The sequence below is a fragment of the Benincasa hispida genome, chromosome 11 (assembly GCF_009727055.1).
Source record: "Benincasa hispida cultivar B227 chromosome 11, ASM972705v1, whole genome shotgun sequence".
NCBI classification, from domain to species: domain Eukaryota; kingdom Viridiplantae; phylum Streptophyta; class Magnoliopsida; order Cucurbitales; family Cucurbitaceae; genus Benincasa; species Benincasa hispida.
In genome coordinates, this window is record NC_052359.1 from 56,713,731 (window position 1) to 56,726,067 (window position 12,337).

The window sequence follows — 12,337 nt, forward strand, 5'->3', positions numbered from 1 at the left end:
CACCTCATTCCAGATTTCCCTTCTAACCTAGAGCGAAGCGAGAAGACGTTAAATATCACTTCTCTCTATGGCATCTAACGTCCCAACTCTTAACATATCCTGTACTTGATCAAACCCAGATTTCCAAACCCATTTTAAAAAAATAATCTATGTTCGTTGACAGAGTTTAGGAATTTGATTCAGTTTAAATCAAAATACTGTTTAAATAGATTTATAGACCAACAGTAAGGATTATTTTGAACAAAACCTCCCATGACATGTAACTCACAAGTTCTAGCCATTCTGGAATACTCTCAAATACATGCACAAACAATACAACAGATGTTTAACAACACTAGTAGCGTTTGACAACTCAGCAAGCACCAGGAACTTGTCGCTACCTGGGGGTGGGGAAAAACATAAAACATGGAAAGCACGAGCTAAAGCCTAGTGAGTGGTAGTTTAATATAAACATAAGCTATCACTTTCTAAATCATCAATAAAGTTTATCAAATCATTCAGTAAACCATTGAACAAAGTATAAAAGATTCAATAGCATCTCAAACACGTGCTGGTAAAAAAAGGTGGCATGATCAACTCTCATAAGCACATTATAAAGCATTCAGTCGTTATCAGAAAACCGCACCAACTCTGTACCTAAATACTCGTTTACAACGGCGGGTTACTCTGGACAAAGAATGCCCCCCGCGGGGTAAACCAAATCACAAGGTCATACGTTCACGCAGAGATGCCTCAAGGCTAAGCATAAATACACACCACAGGCTCAGGTTACTCTGGATTCCCCGGTATACTCTGACCACATCTGACCCCGGTGGTAACCCCCTGATAGCCTGGGTGACGCTACAAGCGTAGGTTCCTCTGGACTTCCCGGTATACTCTGGCCTCATCTGACCCCGGTAGCCCCCTGATCGCCTGAGTGATGCTACTACTGAAACACATTCAAGTAGCACGGGAAAATAACCATCTCTCGGGTACAATAATTAGTAGTTTGAAACCACTTTCACAAACATTCAGCATTTTTAAATTCAACAACAAGAGGTTTTCATATAAAACAATACAAGTCACAATTGTATAAACTCTGGTTCCAAACTACATTCTGATAAATCAATATCGTATAATACTATCGGGAGTTTAGAAATTATGATCTAAGCATTTTTGAAATATCAATCAAGTAAAATAGATCATGCCATCACATTTCATAAATCATAACATACTATAATATATAATTAGTTTCTATATCAAAACATTCGAAAGTAAACCACTCACTGTTAATCGGCTCCTCCTCATAATTTCGGTTTCTCCATCTCCCGTTCATCCTGGAATTATATTGATAACCCTCTAGTTATCATCCACATGACCATAATCCAATTATTTGAAAATTAATCTTCAAGTATAACCAATTTCACTTAAACTTTTTCCAAATCCTTAATTTGATTCAAGGTAAAGTTTGATTTGTAATTTGGTCCTTCAATTGCTCTAGAATTAACTCAAGACCTTAAAATTAATCTTCAATAAAAACTAATTCTATTCCAATTTTCCTTATTTTTTCTCATTAATCCTAATTAGGGTTTACTTCAAATTAACCCCTTAATCAACTTCATAGTTGACTTAAGATCCCAATTTCTTCTAATTTCAGGTTTAAGGTATCATAACAATACCAATTGGATCCCTAATTATGCTTGAGAACACCTTAATTGATTTTCCAGCTTTTAATGACGGACAATAGATGACAGACAGGAGTCAAACCAGGAAAGTCAACTCTTTCTTCAACCTCCAGCCCAGAAATTTCCAGATTTGGCCTCTGTTTTTTCGGTGAGCGTTTCAGACTTAAATTCATTATTTTTCGGACATTTAAAGCTTAATCAGCATATACAAACCTTTTACCCATTCTCTTAATTAACTTACCTCAAAGTTTGGACGTCCGAATTGCCCTAGAACTCCTGGAATCAACAAAACTCTCCATGGTACCCCTGTTTTTCCAGCGAGAAGTTGCAGAAATTTTAGAGCGTAAAATCAGAAATTCTAGCCAATAACGATCCAATAAAATACCATATAACTATAGAAGGACCTTATAAGTAATTTACCTTTAAATTTGGAGCTTTAGATTAGTCTCTAACTCCACGAATTTGCTAAAAACCCGAGCATCCCCTGTTTTCGCGATAACTCTAGCGCGACTGTTTTTCTTCGTTTTCCTTACTTCGTCGGCCAAATTTCTTCAAATCAAGCCTCCCACGAGCTTCTTCTTTACTTCCTCTTTAATTTTCTTTTATTTTGCCCAATTTTCCTTCGCAAGAACAACCCTAATTCGAAAATAACTTTTTCCTGGTCGGCTAAACTCAAAAAAATTCGAAATTCCCTTTTTCTCTTCATTTTCCAGCTTCAATTTTTAGTTTAACACGTGCCCAAATGATCCTTAACCTCAAAGCCATCTAATGAGAAATTTCAATAGGAAGCACCTTAATTTTTCCAAAATATCTCAAATTCTCTTTTTTCCTCTTCCTCTCGGTTTTCCTATTAATTCATCAATTTATAGTCAAAATTAGCTGTAACCTCCTCTAAGAAAAATGTTAATAATCCTCTTAACTTACTAAACTCAAAATTTCAGCTTCAAATTCGATTTTTATTGCTTGAAAACTTCAAGACACTCAAGCCTGCTCAGACTGTCCGAAATTCAGTCTTAATTCGACTTTTCATTCAAATTTCTTTAATTTTCAGCTAGTTTTACCCAATAAGTCTTAAACAAGCCAAATTTTCCTCTAAAACTCAAAAATTATAAAAATTTCACCACTTTTCAAATTGTTGACCCATTTTTTTTACTTTGAGTTTGACCATTTGATCGTTGACTTTTACAATTGACTTTGACCTGTCCTAAGCATGCCAAATTCACCCTTGAATGTCCTTTACATGCTCAACTAGTTCGTTACCCTCAAATTATTCCCCGAGTTCTTACTTCCTCTTCCTGAATGAAACAAACGTCAATCCAAATATTTTTATTTTTAATTATTAATCTTAACAAGAGATCCACATCAAACTTTATCTCAAGTCCCCGAGTTCAGTCCCAACTATGTGCTTCCTAATATCCCAAAAAAAAGTAGAAGAAGAGAGGGCTTACAAGTTACTACCTCTTTTTAAGAATTTCGTCCTCGAAATTCAAGTAAGGTCGTCAGATGAATAATTGTAGGTAACAAACTTCCATCAACTGTGGACATTCTCTTTTAAGGTGACCAAGTTGTCCACATTTATAACAAGTATGAGTTTCATTCTAACACGGTTCCTAATGATACCTGGTTCATAAAAAATATAAAGGTCTCCTTCTAATACTAGCAGCGGATTCTTTAAGTTGCTCACTAGAAACAGTTCCCTCTGTTCCCCGATTTTCTTTACTTTAATTCAAATCGAAACCCGATGTACCTCCATGCTTGGATTTTAAAGTTCTTTTATTAGGTATTCCAAGTGCAAATCTTTTATTCTCTTCACTTCTTGTTCATTCAACATGTGGACTTGGAGAATTTAAATCCATTACCACTATATACTATTCCTCCTGTCCAATTTTCTTCCATTTTAAAATCCAAGCATGGAGGTACATCGAGTTCCGATTTGAATCCGAATAAGGTGTAGTCCAGGAGAGATTTTGAGCTCTGATACCAAGCTGTCACACCCCGTTCCAGATTTTCCTTTTAATCTAGAACAAAGCGTGAAGATGTTAAACATCACTTCTCTCTATGACATCTAACGTCCCAACTCTTAACATATCCTGTAATCAAGATCAAACCAAAACTTCCAAAACCCATTTCCAAAAATAATCTATGTTCGTTGACAGAGTTTAGGAATTTAATTCGGTTTAAATCACAATATTGTTTAAAGAGATTTACAGACCAACAGTAAGGATTATTTTGAACAAAACCTCCCGTGACATGTAACTTACAAGTTCTAGCTGATCTGGAATACTCTCAAATACATGCACAAACAATACAACAGATGTTTAACAACACTAGTGGCGTTTGACGGCTCAGCAAGCACCAGGAACTTGTCGCTACCTAGGGGTGGGGAAAAACATAAAACATGGAAAGAATGAGCTAAAGCCCAGTGAATGGTAGTTTAATATAACATAAGCTATCACTTTCTAAATCATCAATAAAGTTTATCAAATCATTCAGTAAACCATCGAACAAAGTATAAAAGATTCAACAACATCTCAAACACGTGCTGGTAAAAAAAGTGGCATGATCAACTCTCATAAGCACATTATAAAACATTCAGTCGTTATCAGAAAACTACACCAACTCTGTACCCAAATACTCGTTTACAACGGCGAGTTACTCTGGACAAAGAATGCCCCCCACCATGTAAACCAAATCACAAGGTCATACGTGCACGCAGAGCTGCCTCAAGGCTAAGAATAAATACACACCACAGGCCCAGGTTACTCTGGACTCCTTGGTATACTTTGGCCACATCTGACCTTGGTGGTAGCCCTCTGATAGCCTTAGTGGCGTTATAGGTACAGGTTCCTCTAGATTTCTCGATATACTCTGGCCACATCTGACCCCGGTAGCCCCCTGATCGTCTGAGCGATGCTATTGAAACACATTCAAGTAGCACGGGAAAATAACCATCTCTCGGGTATAAGAATCAGTAGTTTGAAACCATTTCTACAACCATTCAACAACCTTGATTCCACCATCAAGAAGTTTTCATAAAAACCATACAAATCCAAGTATGTAAACTCTTATTTCAAACTACATTTTGATTCATCAAGATTGTATAAAACCATCGAGAGTTTAGAAATCAAGATTTAAACATTTTTAAAATATAAGTCAAGCAAAACAGATCATGCCATCACATTTCATAAATCATAGCATACTATCATATATAATTACTTTATATATCAAAACATTCGAAAATAAACCACTCACTATCAAGTTTGTCGCTACCTAGGGGTGGGGAAAAACATAAAAACATGGAAAGCATGAGCTAATGCCCAGTGAGTGGTAGTTTAATATAAACGTAAGTTATCACTTTCTAAATCATCAATAAAGTTTATCAAATCATTCAGTAAACCATTGAACAAAGTATAAAAGATTCAACAGCATCTCAAACACGTGCTGATGAAAAATGTGGCATGATCAACTCTCATAAGCACATTATAAAGCATTCAGTCGTTATCAGAAAACCACACTAACTCTGTACCCAAATACTCGTTTACAATAGCGGTTTACTCTGGACAAAGAATGCCCCCCGCGGTGTAAACCAAATCACAAAGTCATATGTGCACGCAGAGCTGCCTCAAGGCTAAGCATAAATACACACCACAGGCCTAAGTTACTCTGGACTCCCCAGTATACTCTGGCCACATCTGACCCCGGTGGTAGCCCCCTGATAGCCTGGATGGCGTTACAGGCGCAAGTTCGCTCATGTCACCTCCCGGTATACTCTGGCCTCATCTGACCATGTAGCCCCCTGATCGCCTGAGCGATGCTACTACTGAAACACATTCAAGTAGCACGGGAAAAATAACCATCTCTCGGGTACAAGAGTTAGTAGTTTGAAACCACTTTCACAAACATTCAACATTTTTAAAATCAACATCAAGAGGTTTTCATATAAACAATACAAGTCACATTGTGTAAACTCTGGTTCCAAACTACATTCTGATAAATCAAGATCGCATAAAACTCTCGGGGAGTTTAGAAATCACGATCTAAACATTTTTTAAATATCAATTAAAGTAAAATAGATCATGCCATCACATTTCATAAATATAAACATACTTAATATATAATTAGTTTCTATATCAAAACATTCGAAAGTAAACCACTCACTGTTAATCGGCTCCTGCTCATAGGGTTTCTCCATCTCCCGTTCATCCTGGAATTATATTGATAATCCTCTAGTTATCCTCTACATGACCATAATCCAATTATTTGAAAATTAATCTTCAAGTATAACCAATTTCACTAAACTTTTTTCCAAATCCTTAATTTGATTCAAGGTAAAGTTTGATTTGTAATTTGGTCCTTCAATTGCTCTAAAATTAACTCAAGACCTTAAAATTAATCTTCAATAAAAACTAATTCTATTCCAATTTTCCATAATTTTTCTCATTAATCCTAATTAGGGTTTACTTCAAATTAACCCCTTAATTAACTTCATATTTGACTTAAGATCCCAATTTCTTCTAATTTCAGGTTTAAGGTATCATAATAATACCAATTGGATCCCTAATTATGCTTGAGAACACCTTAATTGATTTTCCAACTTTTAATGACGGACAATAGATGACAGACAGGAGTCAAACCAGGAAAGTCAACTCTTTCTTCAACCTCTAGCCCAGAAATTTCCAAATTTGGCCTCTATTTTTCCGGTGAGCGTTTCAGACTTAAATTCATTATTTTCCGGACATTTAAAGCTTAATCAGCATATACAAACCTTTTACCCATCCTCTTAATTAACTTACCTCAAAGTTTGGACGTCCGAATTGCCCTAGAACTCCTGGAATCGACCAAACTCTCCATGGTACCCCTGTTTTTCCGGCGAGAAGTTGCAGAAATTTTAGAGCTTAAAATCAGAAATTCCAGCCAATAACGATCCAATAAATTACCATATAACTATAGAAGGACCTTATAAGTAACTTACCTTTAAATTTGGAGCTTCAGGTTAGTCTCTAACTCCACGAATTTGCTAAAAACCCGAGCATCCCCTGTTTTCGCGATAAATCTAGCGCCACTATTTTTCTTCGTTTTCCTTACTTCGTCGGCCAAATTTCTCCAAATCAAGCCTCCTACGAGCTTCTGATTTACTTCCTTTTTAATTTTCCTTCATTTTGCCCAATTTTTCTTCACAAGAACGACCCTAATTCAGAAACAACTTTTTCCTCTTCTTCGGTCGGCCAAACTCAAAACAATTTGAAATTCCCTTTTTCTCTTCGTTTTCCAGCTTCAATTTCCAGTTTAACACGTGCCCAGATGATTAATCCTTAACCTCAAAGCCATCCAATGAGAAATTTCAATAGGAAGCACCTTAATTTTTCCAAAATATCTCAAATTCTCTTTTTTCCTCTTCCTCTCGATTTTCCTATTAATTCACCAATTTTCAGTCAAAATTAGCTGTAACGTCCTCTAAGAAAACTAACCTCAAAATTTCAGCTTCAAATTCGATTTCTACTGCTCGAAAACTTCAAAACACTCAAGCCTGCTCAGACTGTCCGAAATTCAGTCTTAATTCGACTTTTCATTTAAATTCCTTTAATTTTCAGCTAGTTTTGCCCAATAAGTCTTAAACAAGCCAAATTTACCTCTAAAACTCAAAAATTATAAAAATTTCACCACTTTTCAAATTGTTGACCCATTTTTTTACTTGAGTTTGACCATTTGACCGTTGACTTTTACAATTGACTTTGACCTGTCCCAAGCATGCCAAATTCACTCTTGAATGTCTTTACATGCTCAACTAGTTCATTACCCTCAAATTATTCCCCGAGTTCTTACTTCCTCTTCCTTAATGAAACAAATGTCAATCTAAATATTTTTATTTTTAATTATTAATCTTAACAAGAGATCCACATCAAACTTTATCTCAAGTCCCCGAGTTCAATCTCAACTACGTGCTTCCTAATATCCCAAGAAAAAGTAGAAGAAGAGAGGGCTTACAACAAACGTCTGAATGTATAAGTTCTAAAGATTCTTTCGCTCTAAGACCTTTTACTGAAAAAGATATTTTGGTCATTTTTCCCTTAAGAAATGATTCACAAGGGAGTAAAGATCTATCTTCTAACTGATTTAGATAACCATTCTTTACCAATCTCTCAATCCTATTGAGATTTATGTGACCAAATCTTAAATGCCAAAGATAGGCGTTAGAAGAAATCATTCTTTTATTATTTTGAGTTTTTGTCATTTTAAACATCCCTTTTCTTATGTGACCATATTTAAAATGGCCTTTGCCTCAGTTAGTTTTAACACATACAAGTTATTTTCAAATTTAGTTGTACACATTTGAACACCTTTTGAACTAATGAACACTTCATTTATATCAAAAGTGATTTTATACACATGTTCCAGCAAACAAGAAACAGAGATTAGGTTCCTTTTCATTTTAGGTACATAATATACATTTTCAAGTAAAAGGTAGAATCTCCAAAAAATAACTTGATATCTCCCACTGCTCCTGCTGAAATAACTCACTTGTTCCCACCTTGAAAGTCATTTCATTTTCTGATAGCTACTTTCAGGAACCAGTTTCCTGTAAGTAAGTGCAAATATGATTAGCGACGCTTGAATCTAGTACCCAGGTTAAGTGAGAACTTTCCACTAAACATGTTTCTATTACAAGTAAATCGAATTTACCTTGTTTTGCCTTTTTAACTTTCTTTTCTGCAAGATACTCAGGGCAATTACGTTTCTAATGCCCGTCAACGTTGTAATGTTAACATTTTCCTTTTGCAGCTTTCTTCTTGCTTTTATTAGCAGGAGATTGTTTCTTCCCTTTTCCCTTTTTCTTCATCTGGATACTTTTATCCTTCGAAGATCCAGACTTTTTTTCAGAGGATCTTTAACTAAGTGAAGCACCCTTATGAAATTTCTTTTAGGAAACAACATTCGTTTCCCATTCCTTATTTTTCATTAAAGATTGAAAAGTCTGGAGTTCATTGAGAAGAGTCGTTAAGTTGTAATCAATCTTATTCATTACAGCATTCATACAAAAAGTTAGAAAACTCTTCAGAAGAGATTCCATTATCATACTCACTTGGCTCTTCTCATCTATGATAGTCTCGTTTGCCTCTGCAATATTGAAGTAAACCATCATGTCTAGAACATGTTCTCCAACAGAGGTCACTTCCCTCATACCCGAATTATAAATGTATTTGATAGCATCATGTGTGCTGATGAGGACGGTTGTCCAAACATCCTTTGCAATGACTCCATGATCTCTCTTACAATGATCATGGTTTCATACTTTTTTAGTAAGCACATCAGATATGCTTGCCAAAATATAAGCTCAGGCTTTTTCATTTTTCTGAACCCATCTATCATAGCCATCCCCAACGTTTTGGGCTGCGTTAGGATTGGGAAGAGAAGGACGTTCCTCTGCTAAAATAAATCTCAAATCATCAACTAATAGTATTGTGTTTATGTTCGACTTCCAATTCGAATAACCCACTCCATTGAATTTGTCGGAAATTAAGATTTGTATAACGAGTTTGACATGCTGAAACATAAACAAATTCTATAAGTAAATTGCATCTAAATACAATTTTAACAAAAGTAATAAACTACCCGTATTTTTTTATTTATTTGTAATGATAATTCAGTGAGTTAGAATAGATGCTACTGGGGGACAGTCAAATACTCCTTCACTAAAGCAAGACATTCTTGACTAAATACTATATTCAGAATAACTCTTATTCCTATAGTCATTTAGTTACTGTTTTCAGCCAAGAACTTACTAACACTTAGTAATTCTTGTAAGTGTGACCCTCCATTTTCATATTTCATAGAACAGTATGAATATGCCCCCAAATAGGAAGACAATGTTCACATCGAAACTAAGAAACCTTATTCATTTCTGAAGTTTGGGTTACTCCGAATCCTATGTTACAACCCTCCAAGGGGATCGCCACAACAACAACTAGCTAATGCCGCCTAAAAACAACAACAGACGCAACATAGAAATCTTACGGTTTAAACTAATGGAAGAGACAGTAGGATATGTTGACACATTTCTTGCACCCACTTACTATGAACTACTTCCCCTATTCATTTTGTTATTGACCCCCAAACACTTTCTGAATGGAGTAGTCGAGGTAAAATTGACACGAAACCGAGCATGGATCTCACAATGTGAACTCTTAGGGACGCAAGAGCTAAGAATAATATATCGTATATATTATTAATCTCCCAGTGAAGTGTTATAACATATTGAGTATCTTTTGTACTTAGGTATATTTCGGCTAAGAAACATCCTAAGTCTATGTGATTTTCCAAATATAACTCTTATATTTAGATTTAACCTACGATGTCTAGGTGATAAAAGCATTTTATTACCTCATATCGCTCACACAAGCTCATAAAACCGGTTAACAACACTCAATTATTCGGCCATAATCCACAGGTAGGAGGTGTTTTGCAGACCGTCAACTTAAATACTCCAGCCTTATACAAGATTATATACTAGTTGAGTTTGTAACTGTATTTTATAAGATAGTGACCTATTTTAACTACTAAAACAAGTTGTTAATCTAAGTGAGCATGCAACTTGTTTTTGTTATGGATTTTAATGTCTAACATAATTTTTTATAACAACTTATAAAACAATAGACATGCTTCCATCCATAACATTCATCAAAGGTATTCAAGCTTTAATATAACACTTATATTAAACTTCAAAAATCCTGATCATGCATATTATATACATTATAACTAATTTATAACATATATCAATGCATGAACCATGCTTTCCTATGGTGGGATTTTAAATCTACATGGCATACAATATGCACATACATGTTTAATTTAAATATAACATACAACACACGTATAAGATATTTAAACAGCACTTGATATGGTTCGACTTTGGCATCCTAAGCAAGCAATAACTAAATTATTATATTAATAAATTAAAAAAATTTTAAAAAGCCTCTGGACTGCTCAACCATCTCGAATTGGACCCGAACCACCCAAACTGCCTGTCCAAAGCTCCAAAAGAGGTTGAACTGGTCCAAAGAAGGTTGAACCGGACCCCCAGGCCACTGAATCGGTCGAACTAGACTGCTATCGCGAACCATTTCACGGACGTGCGTGTTTTGGGCTAGGATGAGTAGCGTCGCAATGCTCCATCCTAGCATAGCAACGCCACAGGTTCCATGAAGAACAACGTTGTAACGCTATCTGGGCAACATCGCGATGCTGCCTAGCAAAAGTATCTTCTCCAGTTCTTTCAGCTGAGCTTGCTTGATTCAATCTTCAAATACAACCTAGTTTCAACTCTATTGACTCTTATAAAAAACCAGACCCTTCATCAAACATTAAGACTCATCAACCAAGAACCAATTACAATTTTAATACTTGAAAAAAATAGAAATCTAATGCCAAAGTTGATTGAAAAACCATATTAGTCACCAACACATGCAATGCTAGAAATTCACCCACCAAACTCAAATTAATGTTAATTGAGTGCTTAAATCATGCTCTGATACTAATTGATAGAATAAATATATAAAATACGGAAACTGATAGAATCAATAAGCACTTTAATTACATTTAGTTTGAGTTTAAAAGCATGCAAAGACATATTTTCAAAAGGAAGGTTTCACAAGAAGTTTACCTTTGTTGAAACTCTTCAAATCCTTATTGAATCCCACAAATTTGATGTTCGAATCAGTAGTAGACTATCAAAAGAGTCTTCTCTACTATTACCGGCCTTGGATTAAGTTGTGGAAACTCTGAATTAAGTTGAGATTAAAAGGGTTTGATGGAGAGTTGAGAGTGAAAAGAAATCTCAGAAAATTCCACTAAAATTCTGTTGTGTGAACTGAAAAAATCAGATAATCAAGCTTTTATTAAGCTTAATCGTGCAAGCACTACACTCATTCAGCAAAGTGACACCTCAAAATGCACTAAGTGAATGACCTAGTTGTCAAGAAATGGAAAATCCCACTAAAACTCAAATGTGGGACTTTTCCACTATCTAATTTAAAATTCAAATTAATCAAAATTAATTTAAATAATAAACTCAATTTCTAAAATTGAATTAAATTTGAGAAAAATATTAATTAATTAATTAATAATAATTTAATATCAAATATTAGATTAATAAAAACACCTAATTTAAACATGAATCTTATTTATGTAATCAAAATTTAAATATTTTAAACTCTCCACTTTACGTTTAATTTCAACAAATTAAAACTTTTAATTGTATCGAATATAATTATCCAAATCCTAAAAATTGAATTTGAACATTTTAAATTTTTTTTTTTTAAAAAAAACCCTAATGTCTAATTTTGAACACTTCAAAATTTGCTTAATTATTCTAATCCAATGTGTCAATATTTTACGAGCTAGTAAAGGGACATTATGGACCTACAGATCATGAGATCCAACGATTTGAGATTAACCGGTTAAACTCTTTAAGCCGAGTCAATCAAGATTCGTTAACCACCAAGACATTCCACTATAGCTCGATGGTTGCACTCTCCTCACTGTAGATATATTTTCTGTCCACTTGATTTAACCATAATCAGTAAGTCTATCCTTCACAGGTCATTCGCATTTACAACCGAGTCAAAGATTACCGTTTTACCTCTGTAAATACATCTTGCTCCTTAAACTCTCACTGA

General features: G+C 34.8%; 1 long non-coding RNA gene across 1 annotated transcript; it reads right to left on the reverse strand.

Annotated features, from left to right (window-relative positions):
* Nucleotides 1-795: 795 nt before the first annotated feature.
* On the reverse strand, nucleotides 796-1,970 carry LOC120090243. Its single transcript, XR_005485471.1, has 3 exons — nucleotides 1,906-1,970; nucleotides 1,267-1,316; nucleotides 796-928 (listed from the first exon to the last, which is right to left on the reverse strand). It is a non-coding gene; the product is annotated as an uncharacterized LOC120090243 (long non-coding RNA).
* Between the last annotated feature and the right edge of the window lie 10,367 nt (nucleotides 1,971-12,337).